The 25,316-nt window shown below is 34.1% G+C and overlaps 1 long non-coding RNA gene across 1 annotated transcript; it reads right to left on the bottom strand.

Annotated features, from left to right (window-relative positions):
• Positions 1–1,108: 1,108 nt before the first annotated feature.
• On the bottom strand, positions 1,109–23,524 carry LOC141563152 (uncharacterized). Its single transcript, XR_012488350.1, has 2 exons — positions 11,339–23,524; positions 1,109–11,122 (listed from the first exon to the last, which is right to left on the bottom strand). It is a non-coding gene; the product is annotated as an uncharacterized LOC141563152 (long non-coding RNA).
• Between the last annotated feature and the right edge of the window lie 1,792 nt (positions 23,525–25,316).

Here is a 25,316-nt window from a genome sequence, read left to right as displayed (position 1 = left end):
GTGTGTGTGTGTGTGTGTGTGTGTGTGTGTGTGTGGCTGCATGCATAGAGATGCATAGAGGAAAGAGGGAGAGAAGGAAAGAGGGGGAGAAAGAGGGACAAATGAAGGGAGGGAGAGAAGGAAAGAACAGGAAAGAGATAGAGAGAGGGAGAAAAAGAGATTCCAGAGGGAAGGATAAAAACAATAGATAGCCAGTTTGGCTGAAAAATAGCAAGAAGGGGAGTAATATGAGAAAGCTGGAAAGGTAGGTTATCCCATTTTCCTTAGTTTCACACATCTAATTGGATTCAGGGTAGGTTGAAGGCTATATAAGTTGTCTTTATTGACAGATTAGATTTAGCCTCTTGAAAATGCTTTTCTGGCCACAGCTAACTCCAAACTTGTGAGATAACACATACTATTGTATTCTTTTCCTAGATTTTATTTCTTTGGGTTAACCTTAAGAGTTCACTACATTTTTTCTTTCCATTTTCTTTCATCTATATTTCTACGAAATATATTCATTCACATATGAAAATGCTCGGGAGAAAGTTTATTTTCTTCTGATTGAAGCCCTTTCTTCTCTGAAATTGTACACCAGGGTAGTTAGAATGTGGGTCATTCCAGACATGCTGCAACACACATGGAATTTTACATTATGGCTTCTGGTTAAATTGCTAGTAATATCCAGCTGTCTTGTGGAGCCTTCAGATTACTGCTTGTAAATTGTAGTTCACATAGTTTGAATGTCTCTGGCAAATTGAGATCTATTTAATCAAAACTTGGTCTCTTTTCTTGGTTGCCATAGGACTTAGGACTATCAAAACTAGGGGGTTCTGTTAATTGTACACATGTAAAGTAATTTACAGCTACTTTATACACATTATTTTTTTTGATTCTCACAACACTGCACTGTAACTAGTAGAATTCTTCATTTTACATATAAGAAAATTGAGAATTAGAGGAGAATTAGTCTTGTATGATTTTTCACAGATAGACATAGAAGACTCAGAACTCAAAACCAATGATTGTTGCTGTTAATATTCCCTGCAAAACATGATTATTATTCACTCTATTCTGTAGTCATTAGAAAATGGCCAATTTATATCCACCATAATATGCTTTTGAGTTTTTTTTTCTATCCAAAATTTTTTCTTTAATGTACTCTGGTTTTTCACTGACATATTAGAGATCAAACCAATGGCACCATAGAACATCTCAACTGCTAATTTTGAGAAACAAACGGGAAATTAGAAAATGCAGAGGAATCGTCATTATTTGATATAATTTTGAGATGCTACAGACTTGATAATATTCCATCTAGGGTCTTGACTTTCTCCAAGGTGCAAAAACTATAAACACTATATTGTGACATCATGTTAAGAAACAATTTTCTCTTCTCTTTTCTTATCTGCCCAATGGTTGTGCTATTCACCAAAATCCTCCACTTATACAAAGACTTATATAAGTGGCCTATTGGCACAAGAGCCTGAACTATCTTCCATAATAAACGGGATATATTCCACAAATCAAAAATGATTGTCAGTTAAAGGAGCAAAGTGATGCTCTTATATGTAAAGTCTTCTTTCTGACTGTGCTCATGAAACTGAAATTCTCTAAACATGAAAGCAAGCCAACTTATAATTAAAAAAAAACCTGTGCTATATAGTGATATATTGCTAAGTCTTATTAGAACCCACTATTTTTCAATCTTTTATTCTATCTCTATTTTAAAGTTCTTGTTTCTGTCATAGTAAACAGATTTCTATACCAAAACTTCTTTGTTTTCTTGACTTTCCTATTTACAAAATAGAAATGATATCTGTAAAACCTATCTCATCAGCTTTGTGTCTTGTGGATAAAGGGTTATCTTAGAATCAAAGTCTATCTATTGTGACCACAGGCAACTCTGTAAGACTAAATATTACAGATGTCAATCTACAGAGTTTGAGGGGGTTTCCATGCTAGGGACTTTCCTTCCACAGATAAAATAACATATAAAGTTCCCCCACAAAATGCAAAACCCAGAATAAAAAAAATCAAAACAACTTCTCAATAACTTTACTTTGTAGGCCTGTTTCAGAGATTAAATGAGGGAACATATAAAATGGTTTATAAACTCTAAAACACTACATATATATATATATATATATATACATATATATATATATCAGCTATTGTAATTATTACTATCAGGGGAAGACATTCATAAGTATCTTCTATACATAGAACAATACTGCAAAGGAGAAAAAAAGTATTATTGCACTAAGTAACTTAGTAGAATTTGGAAATTATTTCATTATGTAAACATAGCTACAATGTGCAGGAAGGTATATGAATCCTTTTATGTAAGTAAGTGGAATTGTATTCACTGGTAGAAGATGAAGAACAGATTTCTAGATTACTGGAAATTTGGATATCTCAGGTTGTCTTGCAGTTTAGATAGACCCTTCTAATACTGTGAGTTCATGTTGTTCTAGTTATTTACAAAGTGCTTCAGATTATTATCTCATTTGACCTTCATATCAATCCTATGACATAAGCAATGAAAGAATGGTTATAATCACTTTATAGATGAGCAACCTAAAGTGTGAAGGGTTTAAGTGACTTACTCAAACTTCCACAGATAATAAGTAGTGGGGGCAAGACTTGAATCCAGATCTTTTGATTCTAAATTCAATGGTCCCATTGTAGCATGCTGTTCTATACGAAGGACATCCTACAATAAAATCACCTGAATTAGCTAGAGAGTTGAAGATAAAAAGGAGAAGACATTTAACTAATCCTTCTTCTAACTTATCTAAATAAAGACACATTTTCCAGTGTGTCAAATAAAAGAGATAGTTCTTGCTTGTATAAAAGAACAAAGAAAGGACATTGTAGTTTTAGGTTGTAAAGAGTTTTTGCCTTAGACTAAATCTTGCTAGTCTACTTTCTTAGTACCACAGGAAATAATGACCTTCATTTTTCCTAGCAGGATTATGAAGTTTATGACATGGGGAGTCAAGTAGAAATGTGGGAAACCAAGTCCTTCAACTCTAATCACATGCTATTTAGTTTCAGCCACAATAGCAATAACAGAAATAATTTGCTTCATTTTTTCTTAATTTAAATAAATGTAAAGGATACCAACATCAGGATCTTGGGAACTAGAGTCTTTTTTTTTAACTCCATGAAAAGGCATGGTACTTTCAAAGGCCAGTTTCCTCTTTACCAGTGGGGTTTCTTCCTGATTTGGAGGATAAAGCCTGACTTCTAGAATAGTTTCTATGACCTAATCCAAATGCTTCAGAGTTCAGAGCGATAACAAAAGATCTATTACCCTTCCCATGAACAAGAAGGAAACGGTTTGCAGAGAACAAAGGTATCCACATTCCAAATGACAGAAAGAAGGGGGAAAATGATCATTTAGTTTTAGGGCAATGTGAGGAAAATACATCTCAGATATTATGTCTTTGTTAAGATATGGCTATGGTGGAGAGTAAGGACTATTAAAAGCCTAATTGGAAAACTAGAACTCTAATGCGCCAAAGAACTCCAAATAACCAGCACCACCACTATCACAAGTCACATTTTTATAGTATTTTAAAGGTTGTAAAGCACTATGTACACTTTTAAATTTTATTCCCAATATTATTTTATTTTATTCTCAAAATACCCAAAAAGGTGAGTAGGGGGGATATTGAAAAGATTGGAGTTATATCTACCATATAGATATGTCTTGCAGGATCATGAGAGAATTTTTAATTGGGTCTGGGATATTGAAATCATTCTATGTTCCTCAATTTCCCTTTCTGCCCCAATAAATAAGGGAAATAAAACATGAAGTTCATATGGAAAAAAAAAACAAAAAAACAAAAACACTAGAAGTCAGAAGCCCTCAGCTCTAGTTAGTCCTGACTCAGTCACTAACTAGTTGTATGACCTCAGGTGAACCATTGAACTTTTCTGGGCCTTAAATGAGATTGGAAAACACACTCTCTTAAGTCTTTGATATTTTGAAACTGATCTTCACAGATAAAACAACAGCAATATTAGTTAGCATTTATATAGTGCTTTAATTTGCAAATTTGCAAAAATGATTCACAAATATTATCATTTGATCTTCATGACAACACTGAAAGTTTGGGGTTATTATTATTCCCATTTTATAGGTGACAAAATTGAGGTTCAGAGAGGTTAGGTGATGCCTAAAATTGATCACATAGCTATTAAAGTTTTAAACAGGATTTTTACTTGTCTATCTGATTCCAAATCCCATACTCTTTCCATTATCCCACCTAGTTGCTTCTAGAATGAAACAATTATTTGGTGAAATAAGACAGGGCAATGGAAAGAACATTAGTGTAAAAATTATTAGAACTGGTTTATAGCTCTGGGCCTGAGTCTCTATGAGAAATTAACTTTTCTAATCCTCAGTTTCCTCAGAAGAATGTGGAGTTGCAGGTAATAATCTCCAAAAATTCTTTCTCTCTAAAAATTCTGTGATTCTAAAAAATAATCTCTTCAAGGTAGAAACTGAGGCCTAGACTAGCCGGTTAAAACAAAGATAGGGAAAAAAATTACTTCTCTAGTAAAGACCTATTTATTAATCCAGTTTTCTTCCCAAGATCAGATCTTACTTCACAGATTAACAGACGTTTATAATAGGTTGTAAGTTAATTTCTCTAGATGAAAACACACATTATATGCCTACAACCTTGACATAGCAATAGTTGGGTGATGTATAGACCCAACTACTCCACTTTCCTTTGCAATTTGTAGAAATATAATTTTCCTATAATCTGTAGCTAACTTTGCTGATAATCTATCATTATCTTATGCCATTCAAAATTCATGTTATTTATGTTTTTAACCCCTTGTTTAGACCTCAAAGTCACTACTTTATTTTTTTTTTTTTTTGCTGAGACTGGGGTTAAGTGACTTGTCCAAGGTCACACAGCTAGGAAGTGTTAAGTGTCTGAGCCACATTTGAACTCGGGTCCTCCTGACTTCAGGGCTGGTGCTCTATCCACTGCACCACCTAGCTGACCCACTACTCATCATTTCTATAACAAATAATAAAACAATGTCTTCAACATTATATTTGGACATCATCTGTCTGAAATGTAATAAGATACAGCAACTATAATGATTGAATGAAGGGAAAGATTGTTAATATAATGGAGATTTCTACCAGGCATGCTTTAAATCAATGTGCAGAAGCAATTTCAACAACCCATCCTGTCATCAGTTTTAAAACACATTGATTTCTTTCTTTCTATTTTTTTTTATCGTGTGTGTGTGTGTGTGTGTGTGTGTGTGTGTGTGTGTGTGTGTGTTTAATCTTCCATGTTGTTTTGTTTCCCCTTCCTGTGAGTTTGGATAGGGAGCCAAATAATAACATTTTTTTTTCAAAAAACTTCCCAGAGAGACGATGGAAATAAATCAAGTGACAGCCTGCCCCATTCGGAACATTCCTAATTAGTCACAGCTAAAACTTTAACAATCATCACAATAATCTTCCATTGGAGAAATTGAAAATAAGTTTTACTAATACAGGGGGAACTAAGATGACCTTTTTGATTTTTCCCCCAAGCTACTAGTTAGCAGGTGAAAGTGGATTACAAGCTGCTTGTACTTTTGTTTTTGTTCAATGTAAGCCCTTCTCCAACTCTCTAATCAATAAGTAATCTTAATATCTTTCCCCCATAGATTAAAAACAAATAGAGTGACTTTTTGCATACTTATATGTATATTTTGCTTTAATTCTGAAATTATTATCTTGAAGAGAGTAGTAAATGGAATTTTTGCCAGCTATGAATTTCCAGTGTTATCAGCTGTCAGACTGGAAAAATGTATGGCAGTAATAAAAGGGGAAAATATATGATCCATAAATAAAGAAAAACGGGACTTGTTTGGCATTATAAAGTTTTAATGCCTTTAGGTAGCAAAGACTCCAAACAAATTTCCTTCCTTTAAATCTTCTTATGATCTTTCAGACCATGTCTCTCAAAGTCATGCTCCACAATGCAAAAATACCACTAGGCCTGAATGAACTATGCATTCCAAAAAGCAACAATCCCAACCTTTGTACAGTGGATGAAGATGTCATCACCTTCACACATTTTTTACTTTGTAATCATTCCAGGGTGAGGACCGATATCTTTCTGATGAGTGATAACAGGATTAATAAATGTTTGTTGAATTAGCCTGAAATGGAGTGATTGACATTTTTTCTGGCTTTATTGCTAGTTCTGAGAAAGGATTTCATTGACATCTTCAAAAACAAATATTTTCTTAACACCTACTATGTGTTGAGAGTTGTTGAGTTACAACCCAGCAAACAGTTAGTAAGTATCCATTCTGTGTAAAGACTTCATAAGACACCAACTTTTCTAATTCAGCTCCCTGCCCCATATCTCTCGCCCACCCCACCACAACCTATTGTCCACAAAGGTGCTAGAATGGATTTTCTAAAGGGTGAGGTTTACCAAGTCACTCTCCTACTCAGTAAATTCCATGGCTTGCTATTGCCTTTAGGATTTGATATAAACTCCTCTGACTTTTAAAGCTCTTCACAACCTTGATCCATTATTGTCCAATGTTCCAGTTCTGCTATATATTATCCCTCTTCAAGCATACTATATTCTATCTAGACTGGTTTTCTTGTTGTTCCTCACACAAGATACTCTATCATCCATTTCTATCCCTTTGTACTGTCTACATGTTAGAATGATCATTCACCTTTTTTAGCTCTCAGAGCTCTGCTACAGTGATTGCTTTACAGGAAAGCTTTCTTGATTCTCTCAACTGTTGGTTGCATACCACCAAATCATCTTTTGTTTTCTTTTTGTAGATTTCTTATGTACTTCAATGTGTATGCTTATAATATCTCCCCCAGTGGAAGGCAGAGACTGTTTAATTTTTGTCTTTGCATCTACAGCAACTAATGGTGTCTGGTTCATAGTGGGAGCTTAATGTTTTCTGATTAATCCATATCTGTCCTTATAGAGTTTATAGTCTAGTAAGACAATAAAAAACCCAACACAGATAATTATTTTGCATTTGCTTAGAGGCATATATGTTGTTTCTCCTTACAAAATATAAGGTCCTTGAAGGCAAGTACTATTTCATTTATGTCATTGTATTTTTGGAGCCTTACAGTGCCATCATTATAGGAAATCTCCAGCATCTAATAGTATCTGGTACATAGTAGGACTTAATGTTTTCTGATTAATCCATATCTGTCCTTATTGAATTTATAGTCTAATAAGACAATAAAAAACTAACACATATACTTTGTATATACTTAGATGTAGATATTTTGTTTCTCCTTACAAAATAAAAGGTCCTTGAGGGTAAACACTGTTTCATTTATGTCATTATATCTTTGAAGCCTAACAGTGCCATTCTTTGTAGGAAATGAATGGCACTGTTGGTTCTATTTTTACCATAAATACTTATTGGTTTTTCAGGACACCCTCCTATCTTCTGGTCTTCTGTCTCATTTCCTAAACCCTTTTCCAGATTATTTTCTCTAACGTAGGACATTTACAGAGTTTTGAATTTAATCTTCTCTTGTTCATCTATATTATTTCATTTGGTGATCTTATCAACTCTCATGGATTTAATTACTATCTCTGTGCTGATGATTCTTAAAGTTATTCTGTCCCAAAGACTCTCTGACCTCCAATTTTGTAACACTGTCTTTCAGATAATTTGAATTGTATATACAGTAGACATCTTAAATTCAATATGTCCAAAAAAGAATTCATTATCTATCCTCCTAAATCTTTACCACTTCCTATTTATCTATTAGCAAAGTCAACAAATTTTAGGCAAACAATTCAGTTATTGTGAAAAGTCTTTTGCTCACATAGAAACAAGTTATCTTTCTAAAACATCCAGTTGAGTGCCAATGTTGTTATTGTGGAGGGCAACACTATCCTTTCAGTTCAATTCTATAAGATAAACATATTAGAAAATTACAAAGCAAAGTGCTTACTCTGTGAAGTCTGAGGAGCAAAGATGTCATCAACTAGGGGGATAAGGATCGCTTGGATAGAAATTTAAAAATCTAAGTAGATTTCTGGACTTAAAAGTCTGGGTAGATATCCAATAGCTATAGAGAAGGCAATGAGGCATTCTGTGTATAGGAAACAGCTTAAGAAAAAGCAAGACCTGATGAAGAATTCTAACAGTGCAGTGTATACTTGCAGGGTAGAAAATTGTTTAGTTGAAACAGAGAAATGAGAGATACTGAAGAGTCCAAGAGGACACCTAAGTCATGAGCTGGGGCACTGGATGATATTGCCTTCTATAATAGGGATGTTGACTATTGTCAATAGTGTGTGTGTGTGTGTGTGTGTGTGTGTGTGTGTGTGTGTTGGCTCTTTAGAGGGAAAGATGAGTTTCATTTTGGACATATTTAGTTGAAGATATCTATTAGACATCTAGTTTGAGATTTCTGAAAGGCAGTTGGTGATGTAAGACAAAGTTTGGGGCAGGATAGGTAGTTCATCAACATAGATTCAACATAGATCAACATCAACATAGATGAATTTAAATTCATAAGAGCTGATGAGGTCACCAAATGAAGTAGTGTATACAGAGAAGACAAGAAAACTCAGGACAGAACACTGAGGGACATTTAAGGTTAGAGAGTGTGATTTGAAAGAGGATCTGGCAAAGAGATTAAAAAATAGGGGTCAGATAGATAAGAGGAAAATCAGGAGAAAGTGTTGTCTTGAAAACCTAGAGAAAATAATATCAAGGAGGAGAAAGTAATAAACAATGTCAAAGTCTACAGAGTGATCAAAGTGAATAAGAATTGAGAAAAGGTGTGGCAGCTAAGAAATAGATCATTAGTAACTTCGGGGAGGATAGTTTCCAGTGGAATTATGAGGTCAGAAACCAGATTGTGATTCAAAGGGGTTAAGAAAAGCATGAGAGGAGAGAGAGTGGAGGCAACTATTGCTTATGACATTTTCAAGGAATTTAACTAATGTTGGAATATGAGGATAAGGCCAGGTTATGGCAACTCTTCAATGTTAGGCAGCAAAAGGTGCTGAAAGAGCAATACTTTGTTTAAGTAGGTGAAGGTGAATGGAGCACAGGCATCCATGACATTCAACATGGAAGACAGGGATGACATAATTTTTTGTCTGTATCCCTTGCACCTGTCACAATACCTGGAACACAATATTTACCTAATAAATGTTTGATTAGTAAACAAACAAAAACAATAACACAACTTCTACAATAACTTCTGGGAAAACAAAGATCATTTGGGAGATAGAGAAGTCCAGAGGAAGAAAAGTTGGAGGTGAGGAGAAAGTGACCCCTGCAATATCATCAGGAGGAAGAGAAAAAAAAAACAACTTGGCATTTTCAGAAAGCATGGCACCAACATCACTTAACTGTAATATTTTGTTGTCTTTTAAAGAAAAATTAGACTTCAGTTAAGGATGGTGCCAAGTCAGCAAATTTTAGGCAAACAATCCATTGTTATTGTGTTCAGTCCTTTGCTTGGGTGGAATGAGTTATCTTCCTAAAACATCCAGTCGAGTGCCAATGTTGTCGTATAATTTGCATGCCTCAGTTATGTTTTATGTATTATGCAACTTACATGCTAAAATGTACATGCCCGTTCCTACAAATTTAGATAAATTATGAATAAATTAAATCTTATCTAAATAAACAAGTGTCTTTTTGAACTGAAATGCAAGCTGTCATGAATATTTAAGTGGACAAGGATGAATCCTCTTCTTACTGCTCCACACATAAGATTTCCTAGACTCTTGATTTGAGCAAGGGAAAAGAAACACATATATCAAGAGAAACAAGCTCTTCTCCTCATTAAAGAAATGTACCACAGAAGAATCTGGTGAGGAAAAACAAAAATCCACCTTGGGAATAATTTACTGGAGTTGGCTGTTTATATTGGTTAAATGGAATAGATAATTGACAACTTTTCATTTCACTATGTATGCTTTGAAAAAGGCATTTTAAAAAAATTCCCTACTAATGAAGAAACAAAGATAACCTTCTGAAATTTGGGATAATTTCCTTCTTGTTAATTTTTCATTTGAGAATCTCATGGAGATAAAGATGACGTAAATCAGATCCCAGATGATCATGGAATAAATGTCAGACCTGGATTGTAATTTAGACATTACCTAAAGAAATTGAGGCTCAGGAAGATGAAATGATTTTTTCACTATCCATTCACCTCTCAAACTGAGCTTCCTAAAATGTAAGTCTGATCATGTCACTACATCCCACTCCTTTTCAATAAACTCTAGTGGTTTCTTATTACTTCGAGGATGAAATATAAAATCCTGTTTGGTGTTCCTTTTTATCTTTCCAATATTCTTACTCTTTGCTAGCCTCCACATAATGCACTATCTAGTGACACTGGTATCCTACAACCAACATTCCCTCTTGCAATTCTGAACATTTTCAATAGCTATTTCTCAATGTGAAATTCTCTTTTCCCCCATCTCTGCCTTCTAGATTCCTTCAAATCTCAAGGAACAGTCCTTCTGCAAGAAGCCTTTTCAAATCCTCTTTGATCTTAGCGTCTTCCCTTGGCTATATCTTATTTAAAGATATTTGCTTGTATATCATCTTGCCCAATAGAATGTAAATTTCTTCAAGATTTTTTCTTTTCTTTCTTTTTTTTTTTGAAGGGGGGGAAAGGACATCCTTTGCATCTCCAATGATTAGCACTATGATTACTTGCCATATAGAAGGCATTTAATAAATGTTTGTTCACCTAATTTGGCTAATAGGACTGAGATTTAGTCACATTTTTTGACTGGATTCAGTGCTCTTTCTACCTGAACTTGCTCTCCATATCTTAGAAATGTATGACAAAAAATAGGTTCTCAAAGTGTTTTACATAAATTATCTCATATGATCTTTAAAACAATTCTGTTAATACTTTAGGTATAATGATCCCTATTTACAAGTGAGGAAGTTGAGAATCAGAGAGATAAATGATTTGCTCATACTCACAATATAATGTCAAAAGTAGAATTTGAAACTGGGTCTTTCTAATTCTAATATTCATTCTACCATAGTATATTGTTTACTCTAGAATAATTTCTCTGTCACTTTAAGGATAAAATCAAACACCTATGCAATTATTTTGTACCACCTTTTTTTAAAAAAATTTTTATTATATATATATTTTTATAATATTATCCCTTGTATTCATTTTTCCAAATTATCCCCCCTCCCTCTATTCCCTCCCCCCGATGACAGGCAATCCCATACATTTTACATGTGTTACAATATAGTCTAGGTACAATACATGTGTGTGAATATCATTTTCTTGTTGCACAATAAACATTAGAATCCGAAGTTGTACCACCTTTTTAATACAACATTCCTACCTATTGCTCACACAGTTAAAATCTAGTATAAAAAACACACAAGGAAAATTACAGCCTTTTCAGAAGTTTCAAAGGTTTTACCCTAAAAGTTGTTCTTTGAATGTCAGTCTAGGAAAAAATAGAGCTGCAGAACTTAGGTTCTGCCTTGCAACCATAACTTTATCTTTGTTCTAAAGAGCTCAATCCAACTTTTTACAACTCATTTATTCTTGATGTTCAACACTTCATCACTTCTCACCTAAACTATTATAAGAACTTCCTAAGTACTTTCCTTGCTTCTAGTTTCTCCCTAATCCAGTTTATCTTTCACAGAGCACTCAAACTGATTTTCCTCAAGTGCTAATCTGACTATATAACTATATCACTCAGTGATATAACCAATGATATTTCATTGGTTCCCTTTGACCTCTAGGATTAAATATAGGTATTTCTGTTTATTACTTAAAGTTGTTCTCTATCCTTATTGCATACTATTTTCCTCTGGGTACACTGCAATTCACACAAACTGACTTTCTTATTGATCTTCATTCAGGGTACTCTTTACTCCATTTCTGGCTTTGTACTAGTTGTTTCTCATGCCTGGAATGAACCCCTTCCTCAGCACTGTCTCAGATTTTTTCATTTCCTTCAAGGCCTATCTCAAGTGCCATCTTTGGCTTATAGTTTTTCCTAATACTGTCAGCTACAGGTATCTTAAATTAATCTTGTGTCTATTTTGTATATTCCCATATGTGTATGTATCTTACTTAGTTATGTTGTAAGCTTCTTGACATCAGGGACTAGTTTTGCTTTTTAAATTTGTATCCATAGGGATTGGCACTACTGCCATATAGTAGGTACTTAATAAACAATGGATGTTTTCTTTCATAGGAAATCTCTCTTTCATAGGAGATCTTCCTACTCTGCTTTTGTGATTACCGAGTCTCTATTTGAAGAACTTATGCCTTGTATACTTTCTCTCTATCATTTCTCTTGCTCTCTTCTTTCTGTCTTTCTCTGTCTCTTTCTTTTTTGCATCTTTTGGTCTGTCTGTCTCTGTCTGTCTCTGTCTAAGTATGAACTTTTGGAAATGTGCAAGAAGGACTAAACAGATAAGACTCTATTGCATTCCAGGAAGCCAATTTTATTTCTGTATAGCTGTAATTATTAGAAAGTTATGTTGCAACTGATTTTCTGCAACCTCTGATTATTGTTCCTTGTTCTGATTTTTCTTGTTCTACTCCCACATGACAATCGCTCATGAAGACAGGCATTATGTCCTCCCTAAACTTACTTTCTTCAAGGTAAACATCATAACATAGTCAAATAATCCTTCTATGATAGGATTTTATTTCTCCTTACTTTCTTGGCTGCCCTCTTTTCCATTCTTTCTAGCTTGTCAATGTACTTTCTAAACTGTGGCACCCAGACTGAGCATGGTCAAGACAGAAAGAACATGCTTCTATTAAGGTCACTGAAGGCTTCATTTGATTTTTTAGTGGCAAGTCTCACAGTTGCACAAAATCTCTCAGGGACTTTTCATATGAACCTGACTGAGTACAGTCATATTTCGTTCTTTTCCATCTTGCCATTTTGTGACTGATTTTATAATCTTAAGTTCAGAATTTTGCTTTATATTTTTTCTTTCAAAAGTTTCATTTCTATAGATCTATCTTATCATTCTAGACAGATGAGATCTTTTGGGATTCTGGTTCAGTCATTTGAAATATTATCAATTCCTCATAGATTTGTGTCACTGGCTAAATTGATAAGCACACTGGAAGTCATCTAAACTATCCCTATGCCTCTTGAAGCTTTTCAGCCCATAGTTATTCCTCTAACTCTTAACTATCTCCAGAGATGGAGTGAATATAGCCACCCTCAATAATTCATTTCAGGGATTGACTATCCTTACTGCGTGGAAATTGTTTCTTGTAGTTATTTATGTAATTATATTATTTAATCCCCTTTCTTCTCTAAGTGGAGATAAAATACATCTGGCCCCCATTCTCCACAAAAACCACCTTTCAAATATTAGAAGACAATGATTAGGTGAAATCTTGTCCTCCTTCAGAGGCTAAACAATACAAATTCCTCTAATCTCTCTGCACAGGATCCCCCTTTCCAACCTTTTAATCACTTGAAATGCATTGGCAATTCTGTATTGTTATTACCAGTTCCTCATGGCAAATGAAATCCATCTATCTTCATTCCTGAAGCAGGCTCCAAATTGGATTTAAAGGCTTATAATCCAGGGTTGGAAAACTCCTCACCCCCAAGAGGTGTTGTGGGCTGAAAATGTTCAAGAAGAGTTTAGATACATTCATGGATGATAGATCCATAATGAGCTATTAAGGGAAAATTATAGGTCTTCTGACCTACCCCATCCACTTAAAAGAAGCTACTACAACCATACAGTACATTCCTTCAAACCACTGTCCAAGATGGAATGCTCAGCTGACCACTGCTCTTACCCAGTTGAACATACATTTTTATTTTAAGAAGTTCCTAACCAGTGGCTAATGGTAAAAGAATATGGATCAAGTTGTTTATGCAAATGAATGGAATTTTCTTGATTATATGAAGAGTTTTGGAATCCTCAAGTCATCTGATCCTCTTTGAAACTATACATAAATTCATCTAAAATTTAAAAGTGTTTCTAAACTTTTATAAGCCAATGCTCTCAATTTCATCCAACTTCTATGGCAATATCACTACAAGATCTGAACAGATATATGACAGAGTTGAAGGTAAATATCTTTAAGAGAGACAAATATCTAAACTAGCAGGAATGGAGACTGACTTTTGGTGAAAAGTTTCATATGACAAACCATACAGTTTCTCACTAAAGTGAAATTTACCTCTAAATTTCATTTACTCTTTGCTAAATTAAATGACTTATTAAAACTTGCTTAGTAAATTCTTACCTGAAATTAACTTCAAAATTTAAAGCATTATCTTTTTTATCACTGTTACAATGGAAAAGAATTCTGGATTTCAGTCAGTAGAATTGGGTTCCGATCCTCAACCAGTCATTGGGTTTATTTGTATATTCATTATCATTCATTTTTTCTCTTATGTCATTATAACTTGTGTGGATTATGTCTTTCTGGTTCAACTTTTTAAAATTTTGTATTATTTAATAAATATCTTTTGGAATTTCCTTGTATTCCTTATATTTGGTGATCTTAATTGCATATTCTTATTCTTTAATTTACCACAATTGAATTAGCTATTAACATGTCATGGGACAAGTGGGTTAGTTCTAGTTTATCTATTTTTGTAATTACAGATATTGCTGTTATGAAAATATTTAAATAAATTGATCTTTTGTTTAATATTTGTTTTTTATAACACTTTTAGGATATCTTTCAAACAATAGAATTATTGGATCATTCGCTATATACTTCAATGTTGTATGAAGAGGTATTCTGATGGAAGTGGATATCTTCAACATAAAGAAGATCCAACTCGCTTCCAGTTGATCAATGATGGACAGAAACAACTACACCCAGAGAAGGAACACTGGGAAGTGAATGTAAATTGTTAGCACTACTGTCTATCTACCCAGGTTACTTATACCTTCGGAATCCAATATTTAATGTGCAACAAGAAAATGGGATTTACACACATATATTGTATCTAGGTTATATTATAACACATGTAAAATGTTTGGGATTGCCTGTTATCAAGGGGAGGGAGTAAAGGGAGGGAGAGGATAATTTGGAAAAAAATGAATACAAGGGATAATGTTATAAAAAATTACTCATGCATATATACTGTCAAAAAATTATAAATAAAATTAAAAAAAAAGAATTATTGGATCATTGACCCATTTTGAAATTAATATTTGTCCCTGAGGACAAAAGTTATATAGGATAGATAGGCATGGATGGGTTTCAATCAAAATCTCTGATTTATATCTTTGGAGAAAACATCCAAATTGATGACACTATAGTTTTACTTGTACGTTTTAAATTATATTTTAAAATTTGGCCTTTTGAGTTATAGGAATTCTTGATTTTCCCCTCAGTACCAGTATGACCTTAGACAAATCAATGAACAAATAAGTTTAATCATCCCATTCAGCTTCAATATTACAGTGTTTGATAATGTTATCAGGGATTGGAAATGAGTAAGCTCATATAATAACATTCATGATTATTCTTGCAAGCATGATGATGAAGACAGTAATGACTTTAGAGGTCTCTGGTACTTTAAAATTTGCAAATCTTAACATATATGAACTCATTTTCCCTTTACAAAATCCCTGCAAGGTGGGTTCTTCATCTTTATTATTCTAATTTTATAGGTAAGGAATCTGAAATTCTGAGATTTTAAGTAACTTACCCATGGTCACATAGCCAGTGTCAGAAGTGAAATGTGAATCCAGGTCTTTCTGTTTCCAAGAGTGGACTCTATTTATTGTGTCACAATTCTCCTTATATTTATGTATTTTTTTCACTTAACAGAGAAGAATTCACATTTCCAATACACTCGAGTCAGATTTTGTTATAGCCCAGTTTCATACTATGGGGAATACCCATAAACAAGTCAGTTGGATCTTCAAGGTCTGGCAAATTCTGCTAAGTTGCAAAGGCTTTATGTATAAGACTCATCAGGCACTGTCTTTCATTCAAATAGAAGTCTAGCTAATTGCAGAAAGGCTCATTATCATCCAGTGATTAATTTTCCAAGGCACAGAAAATCATCAAGACCATCTAGTGAGGCATAGAAAGTTTGTGTTCTGCACCAGCACAGTATCTGCTCTGATAAAATCCCCAATTTTTGTGCTATGTGCATATGAAAGACCTAAGATGTACCCTGCCCCTTTGAGGCATAATATACATCCAATGCTTTGCAAACTTTCAAGCACTAAATAAATTTCAGCTATTATTCTTGTTACTATGTAGGTGATGTGATCCAAAACTAATCAGAAAAATGACACACTTTAGTCACTGAGGAGGACCAGGAAGACTGGTAGAGATGAAGCATAACACTTCTTATCCATTCTGCTCCTCTTGACATGTAATCAGTCAAGTAAAGAGAAGAATCACCTTTGAAAGTCCCAAACTTATATTCCATTTACCAACCTGGGGCGGGGGGAAGAGACTCTGTCAGAGAGAGGGACAGGAAAAAGTGGTAGAGGTGAAAAACAGATGTGAGAAAGAGGATAGGGCAATGCTCACAGTGATACCTTTATTTAAAAGGGAAGAGAAAGAATAAGAGGGAGAGAGAAAGGAAGAATAGGAGAAAAGGAAAGGAAGGATGGGAGGAATAAAGAGAGAAGGATAATGGAGAGAGGGAGAGAGGGAGAAGGAAAGAGAGAGAGGGAGACAGAGTAATAATCACAACACAGTCAGCTGTGAGGGCTATCCATTATCAGGAAACTGACAACACATACCAGTAGCCAGTATAGGAACTTTACTTAATAAATCAAAGCTGACATCTCCTTCCAAATTGATATGAAAAGCCTCTTTAAGGCTTGTGACCTGCATAAGTTTTATTCATTTTACTTTCTAAAATAACAGATGAATGAATAGCAATTGCAAACAGTCTATTTTCAACAGGTAGAATAGTACATCTTTATTTATCAAGTAGTACCACGGAGAGTGCAGCACCTGTGTGAGTGGAGAGATGTAATCTAGTACCAGTTAGAACAGAACTAATATTATATCCTCTGTTTGCACTATAACCATATTTATATCATGAACTGTATAGATGAGAATAGGGGCAAATAAGGTGGAGCAGTGGATAGAGCACTGGGCTTAGAATCAGGAAGATTTGTCTTTATGTGTTGAATCCAATCCCAGAGTTTTACTGGCTGTGTGACCCTGGACAAGTTACCTAACCCTTTTTACCTAAGTTTATTCATTTATAAAAATGAACTGAAGAAGAAAATGGCAAATGACTCCAGTATCATTGCCAAGAAGGTCCAAATGGAATTTTGAAGACTTGGACACACCTTAAAAAAAAAAAAACCCACAAAATAGATATAAGCAGGGCCAGTCCCAGGCAAATGCACAAAAAAGAAATTCATTTATCCTCTATTTCATTGTTTATTTCATATCCCACTGAAAACCCTTTCTTGTTCTCCCTGGCTGATAAATTATAAAGTTCTATACAGTACAGGATCTGTTTTCTGTTTTCGTTTTTTGTCTTTGCAGTCTCAGAATCCACTCAAGCTGCCTTATACATAGTTACTACTTAAAATGTTTCTTGAGTTAAATTGGACCAGTATCTTGGCATTTAAGGATTTCACTGGGATTGTTTCACTTTTGCTTAATATCCCCAGGTGGCAGTCCCTTCCTGCTCATGGTTTTGTTGTTAATGTCACAAATTTGCCTGTGCTAAGAGGACAGGCCAAAGGAGCCTACTGTACTAACTTATATACATTATCATTAAGTACTGGGTAAAACCAGAGAAAAATAATTAATATAATCTTAACCCTTCTGATCAACACTATCCTCGCAACAATCGTTGTTCTCATCATCTTTTGACTGCCTCAACTTTACCTGTACTTAGAAAAATCTAGCCCTTACGAGTATATATATATATATATACACATATGTATATATTTATATATGTATATACATATATATATATAACATATTTATACACACACGTATACATGGGTATATGTGTATATGTTTCAGCCTATATCCAAAGAGGGGAAGCCTGAACATAGTGAGAGAGTAAAAAGGGCCATAGAAGATTGAAAGTGTTATTTTTTGAAAAGCAAGTATTCTCTTTTTAAAACAATATTGTCAATATATAACCAGGGGTGTGGGGTTAGTGTGTGTGTGTGTGTGTGTGTGTGTGTGTTAGGGTTGGTTTGAGGGGTAGGAATATTGTGTTTGAGATCAAATGGTAACATTTGGGTGGTTGCTTATACATGTATTTGCCCTATAGGAGAAGGCATATGGCTGAGAATGACTGTTATGTATTATTGAATTATCTTCCTTTATTTATTATCACAGCATTATTGTCAATGATAACAATCCTTTTTATTATGTATAGTGCTTTTCTTTCTTCAAACACTTTCATAAGCAAATATCTCATTTTGGTTCTTACAACAAGCTCAGGTGAGAGATGTGGCAGATACCATTGTTTCTGTTCTCCAGAGAAGAAATAGGTGCCATAAATAGAAACAATTTGCTGAAGGTCACACAAGTAGAGTTATGACTTAAACTCAGACCTTCTGAAATGAACTCCAAGGCTCTTCTGAGCCACATGGTCCCTTAATAATACCTTAAACTTATTAGAGATGTTAGAATAAATGACATTTTTGGGTTGTCATAACTTTATTAGGTAGGCAGGTTAAGGAATTTGTCCAAGGTCATACTGTTGAAATTTTGCCAAATGAGACTTGAACTCAGATCTTCTCTTTCTTATTTTTGTGAGCTTTTCACTATATCACACTATTTATGACTATGTATTTAAGTCTACAATAGAGATTTATTATTTTAAGTGCTATTAGCTATCATCATAAATACCATATATGTGTAGAGTGGGGGAGGAATAGTTTTATAAGATAAAGGAATTTTTATTTTTTTCATCACATCTCCCAAGTCTTAAGTCCTGCTCAGAGATAACATTAGCTTAACTTCTTACCTTCATGTACCAAATGTCTTGTATGCATGGCCTCAAGAGTTACTTAAATACCTCTAAAGGAAAATGCTCCCTTATCTCTGGTTCTCTTCCTTCCTGTTCCCAAAGAGTCATCAAGTCTTTTTTTGTGTTGGGGAATTTGAAATTACAGACTCATTCTCTTAGAAAGATTAAAGCATCCAGGCTGGGCTTTTGCTCTCTGTGGGTTGATTTCTGAGAGGAGACCATAAAACTGGAGTTCATCAGAATCCCTAAAGGCTCTCAAAGCCAGTGTGGACAGCTGCTTCAAATAATCAAGTGCTGAAGTTCACTAACTGTTGTAAAACAGGCTTAAGTGACTCCTATGCCAGGGAGATCTGTTTTCTCTCACTAGAAACACATGGGACTCCTGAATGGGCCACTGAGGTGCTTTCCTCAGACATTGCTTACTTAATTCTAATCTCCCTATAGGGGTTATGATTTTTATAATTTTCATAGAAAGGAGAAGGCAGATTGAGAGAATATGACATTCATTTGCTTTTGATACCTTTTGTCTGAACTCAAAAGGACAGTGATAAACAATTCTATACTCAGTTTTTATAAAACAGTACACCAAGGTGCAGTGTAGCCAAGTGACCAATTAAAGGTCATGTAGCAAAACAGAACAAGACCCAAAAAAACAACAACCAAATTTTCATGGCATTTTGCTATTGCTCAGTATACCAGGGCTTACTAATTTCACTAGAGCAAAAGTTGGAAAGTCTGTTGGAGTGGTAGTGTCTATGTTCCTAGGAAATTTCTAGGGCACACACTTTCTTTCCATATTCTTTGCAAAATGTGCTAAGTGGAGGAAATAATTTTTGTGGGGATGTGATCTCATAAGGAGTATTTGTTATCTCCATTCTAAAGTCAGTAAAAGCTCCCTGATAACAGTGCAATACTGGCAATTCCCACTCCCCCTCCAAAAGGGGAAAAGCATTTTCTATTTTTTTTTCAACTATCAATTTCAATCAGATTATGTATATTGCAGGACCGAAAAGATGCTTAAATTGCTGTGTGTTTTTTTCCCTTCCTTCCACTCAGCTTCTTGAAGAATTAAAGTTTGGTCTTTTCAAATGTAAATGAAGCAATTTGCAAAATATGTATTTTGGCGTATCGGCAACTTGGCTTTCCAAACAAACTAGAGTTTTATTGATTCTGGGAGCTGCCATCTCGTGGAGTTATCTGTCGTCCATAATTTGAGTCTTTAATAAGAGGAGACTGTTTTCGTTTATGATAATAAGCAGTACCACTCTGCTTTTATCCCTTCTCACTCCCCTTCCCTGGGTTTATAGGATGGAAAATGGGGATGATATCCGTTTTAATAAGCTTTGCATGGATTTATTTTCTCCTATGGTGTTTTTGGCTCCCCAACCTGTTCCCTTGGAATATTTCATCCTTACTGAATTCTAAATGAGACCTGCTTTGGGTTCCATAAATACTGACTGTTTGACCTCCAACACTATAATAGGCTACCCTTCTTGAACCTCTGTTTCTAGATAGGTCCCTAGATTTATTCCTTAAGAAAAAAACAACAGGAAAGTAAAATTTGACTTAGTTTGAGGTCTTTTCATTTATTAAACTTTTCCTATTCCATTTCAAGTCTATTTCTTACTTTCTCTTCAGCAGGAAGAATATAAGGCTATTCTCCTTATAAAAACAACCCTTTACATAGTTTAGTCTATTTTCTCAATATTCATTTATGAAATATATAATGGGAATATATGAGATGTTTTTGTATAAATGTTATAGTTGTCCAGAAGACTATAAGCTTCATAAGGACAAGGATTAAGGAATTTTTAAAATTATTGTATCTCCCAAAACATTTTCTAAAGCATCAAAGGCACTTAAAGTTTGTTGAATTGAATTAACTATATGTAAAGTACTGTAATATCTACAAGGTGCACATATAAATAAAGCTGAATTTCTTCCTAGTGCAGAAGGGTTCTTAGACCTGGTATCTATAGACAGAGTTCTGAGGATAGTAGTCTGAGGGTAGATTTCAGGGGATCCACAAACTTGGATGAGAAGAATCACATTTTTATTTTCACTAACCTTGGTTTTCTTTGTAATCACATATATTTTACTAAAAACATTATTCTGACAAGGGATCTAAAATCTTTAGCATATTGCCAAAGGGGTTTGTGACAAAAAAGTAAAGAATCTTTGCTCTCATATATCAAAAAGCTTGTTTAAGTGGTCCTGGAATCCACTCTTCCCTTTAGTAAATTACAAAATTTTAGGACTGTAACTGAACTTAGGGGTCACCCAATCAAATTTTTTAGCCTTAGGAAAAAAACCTCATATTTTAAAATAGTGCTTATAATGCACATAAAATAATTTTCTTTAAAGTAACACTAAAAGAAAGATTGTTATGCTAAGAGGAAGCATTATAATTGCCACTTCACAGATGAAGAAACTGTAGCCCAGAAGAGTCTAAATAATATGCCCATGGTTACATAAATAGTCCCAACCCAGCCTAAATTTTCTCATAGTCCAGTGATGTTTCCATTACACTATGATGCCTCTCAAATAATTTGTACTCAGCCTCTCTAATTTCCCAGACTATAAGACAACAAGATAATATAATATTTGAAGTCAAGATCTAGCAGAATAAGAAGTAAATTGCTGTAACTCTTCTACATTCACTTCCAAACAACTATAAAATAAGGCCTTCAAAAAAAATCCTGGAATAGCAGTAAAAAGATAGGGTGAAACAATCTTTTAGCCCAAGAAACTTGAGCACAAAAGACCTATCTCACTTGAGTAAAAGAGAATAATAGTCCAAAAAAGAGAGAGAATAATAGTCCGAGAGAATAATAGTCCAAGACAGGAAGCATCCCAGTAAGCCAGCAGCAAGCCCCACCTCAGTAAACCAGTGGGAGATTCTGAATCTCAGTGTGACGGAGCAGGAAAAATCCAACACTAAGATTCCCCAGGAAATGGTAAAGACTCCAGTTCCAAGAACTACCATGTGCTTCAGCATAGTCCCCACTCTTTGTAACAGGCAGCCTCCACTCCTTGTAACCAGACTTCCACTTGCTTCAGTATAGCCCCACACAGGCAGCCTCCCAGAGTGAGACTGGCAAATGTTCCATTGTAGTTCCAGGGAAATTCAGAAACACCCGTTTGGCCTCATCATACACCATACATCATACACCATACATCACACACCAGACACCAGCATGAGGATCCCAGCTCAGCACCAGACCTCTATGTCCTCCAATAATGCCAGCCACTCTTAAATGCAACATAAGATACTAAGGGTTACCTGTGGACGTCAGAGCAAGATCACTGAAGCTTTGGGGAAACAGACAGGGTCTGCAGCCCCTAACATAAGAAGCCTGAGACAGTGCCCTTTCTACCCTGAAAGCAGAGCTCAAATGTAACGGAAAGGAAGCAAGAATAAAAAATATGGGTAAATAACAACAACAAAAAGAATCTGATCACATAAAGTCATTACATTGATAGAAAAACACAAACTCAGAAGAGGGCAACAATGCCAAAAAACCTATGGACAAAGCCTCAAACAAAAATGGGGTCTAAAATCTCCCCAAAAAAGTCATGGAAGAACTTAAAAAGGAGGCTAAAAATCACATTAAAGAGATAGAATAAAAATTAAGAAAAGAAATGAGAGGAGTACAAGAGAATCATAAAAAAATTATCAACAACAAAAAATAACAATTGCTTAAAAAGTAGAATTGAAAAGAAAGTACAAAAGCTAATTAAGGAAAACAACTCCTTAAAAGTTAGAATTGGGCAAATAGAAGCTAATGACTTTATGAAACAAGAATCAATTAAACAATTTTAAAGGAATGGAAGAAAATGTAAAATACCTCATGGGGAAAAAACTGACCTGGAAAATAGATCCAAAAAAGATAATGTCAGAATCAAGGGACCATTTGAAAGCTAAAATCAAAAGAGCCTGGACAGCATCATCAAAGAAATTATCAAGGAAAATTGCTCAAAAGGCCAAATAGTGTTTGAGAGAATCCATCAAGTAAAAACTCCAAGGAACATTATGGACACATTTCAGAAAATTAAAAATATTGCAAATGGCCAGAAAATTCAAATATCAAAATTATGGTATATGAATGTTATGGATCAGCAGGATGAATACAGAGAGGCATGGAGAAATTTACATGAACTGATACTGAGTGAAATGAGCAGAACCATGAGATCATTATACACTTCAACAACGATACTGTATGAGGATGTATTCTGATAGAAGTGGATATCTTCAACAAAGAGAATATCTAATTCAGTTCCAATTGATCAATGATGGACAGAATCAGCTACACCCAGAGAAGGAACACTGGGAAATGATTACAAAAGACTTAATACCTACAACATTAAAGGACTTGAGGTAATGGCACATGATTATTTCATAAGGCTAAGAATCTAAGACTGCAACTGAGAACCACCTATTCAGTAAAATAAAGCATAATATTTCAAAGGAAAAAAATTGTTATTCAATGAAATTGAATGATTCCTCACTTTCATAAGGAGAAGACCAGGATTGAACAAAAAATTTGAACTCCAATATCAATGTCAAAGAAAAGCCTAAAAAGGGAAAGAAAGAAAGAAAGAAAGAAAGAAAGAAAGAAAGAAAGAAAGAAAGAAAGAAAGAAAGAAAGAAAGAAAGAAAGAAAGAAAGAAAGAAAGAAAGAAAGAAAGAAAGAAAGAAAGAAAGAAAGAAAAAAAGAAAGAAAGAAAGAAAGAAAGAAAGAAAGAAAGAAAGAAAACACAAGGGATTTCACAGAGCCAAACTGTTTGCATACCAATATGTGAAAATGATACTTGTAATTATTTTAAAATATGCCACTCATAGTACAGCTAGAAGGTATATATACACAGAAAAGTAAGGATGTAAAGTGAATTTAAGAAAATAACATAAAACAATTAAGAGATAAGGAAAAGGAGTATATTGAATACAGAAGGAAAAAGTCAAATAGGGTAAGTTATTGCTTTTATTAATTTTTTTTTATTAAAGCTTTTTTTTTTTTTTTTTTTTTTTTTTTTTTTTTTTTACAAAACATGCATAGGTAATTTTTATTTTTTTTAATGAGTCAATTGGGGTTAAGTGACTTGCCCAAGGTCACACAGCCAAGAGGGGTTAAATGTCTGAGGTCAAATTTGAACTCAGGTCCTCCTGACTTCAGGGCTGGTGCTCTATCTACTGCATCACTTAGCTGCTCCTCTGCATGGATAATTTTTCAACATTGACCCTTGCAAAACTTTCTGTTCCAAAATTTTCCCTCCTTTCCACACCCCTTTCCCTAGAAGGCAGGTAGTCCAATACATGTTAAATATGTTAAAATATATGTTAAATCCAATATGTGTATACATATTCATACAGTTATCTTGCTGCACAAGAAAAATTGGATTTAGAAAGAAAAAAAAAACCTGAGGAGGAAAACAAAATCCAAGCAAACATCAACGAAAAGCATAAAAATGCTATATTGTGGTCCATACTCAGTTCCCATAGGCCTCTCTTTGGGTGTATATGGCTTTCTTCATCACTAAACAATTGGAACTGGTGTGAATCATCTCATTGTTGAAGAGAGCCATGTCTATCAGAATTGATCATCGTATAGTCTTGTTGTTGCCATGTATAATAATCTCCTACTTCTGCTCATTTCACTTAGCATCAAGAAAGAAACTAAGGAGTTGAATAGAATATTAGAAAAGTTAGAAATGACAGACTTTTTGAAAAATGGTAACAGCACATGTCACCCAACAAAAATTGACCACATATAATGGTATTAAACCTCAAAACATGCAAAAGACAGACATTAAATGTATTCTTTCCAGATTATAATTCAATGAAAATTACATTCAACCAAGGTCAGTGAAAAGATAGATTAAAAATTAATTTTAATTTTTTAAAATTAAATTTTATTTAAATTTGTATTATTATTATCATATATTTATTTCTATATATTTATATATTATATTACATGTTACATATAATATAGTAAATAAAAATTTTAATTTTAATTTAAAAATTAAAAATAATCTAATCCTAAAGAGTAAGTGGGTCAGACAACAAATCATAAAACAATCAATAATTTCATTAAATGACAACAATAAAACAAGATCCCAAAATTTATGGGATGCAATCAAAGCAGTGCTTATGGGAAACTTTATTTCTTTAAATTCATATATTGAAAAATTAGGGAAAAAAACAGACCAATGAGTTGGGCATGGAAATTAAAAAAAAAAAAAAACTTGAAAAAGAATAATTAAAAATTCCTAGCATCAGATGGGTTTGCAAATGAGTTCTACTAAACATTTAAAAAACAATTTCAATATTATATAAACTATTTGGGAAATAGGTGGAGTCCT

Source organism: Sminthopsis crassicaudata, chromosome 3 (assembly GCF_048593235.1).
Source record: "Sminthopsis crassicaudata isolate SCR6 chromosome 3, ASM4859323v1, whole genome shotgun sequence".
NCBI lineage: Eukaryota > Metazoa > Chordata > Mammalia > Dasyuromorphia > Dasyuridae > Sminthopsis > Sminthopsis crassicaudata.
The sequence above is the reverse complement of the archived record's forward strand: the minus strand, read 5'-3'. Positions and strand labels throughout refer to the sequence as shown.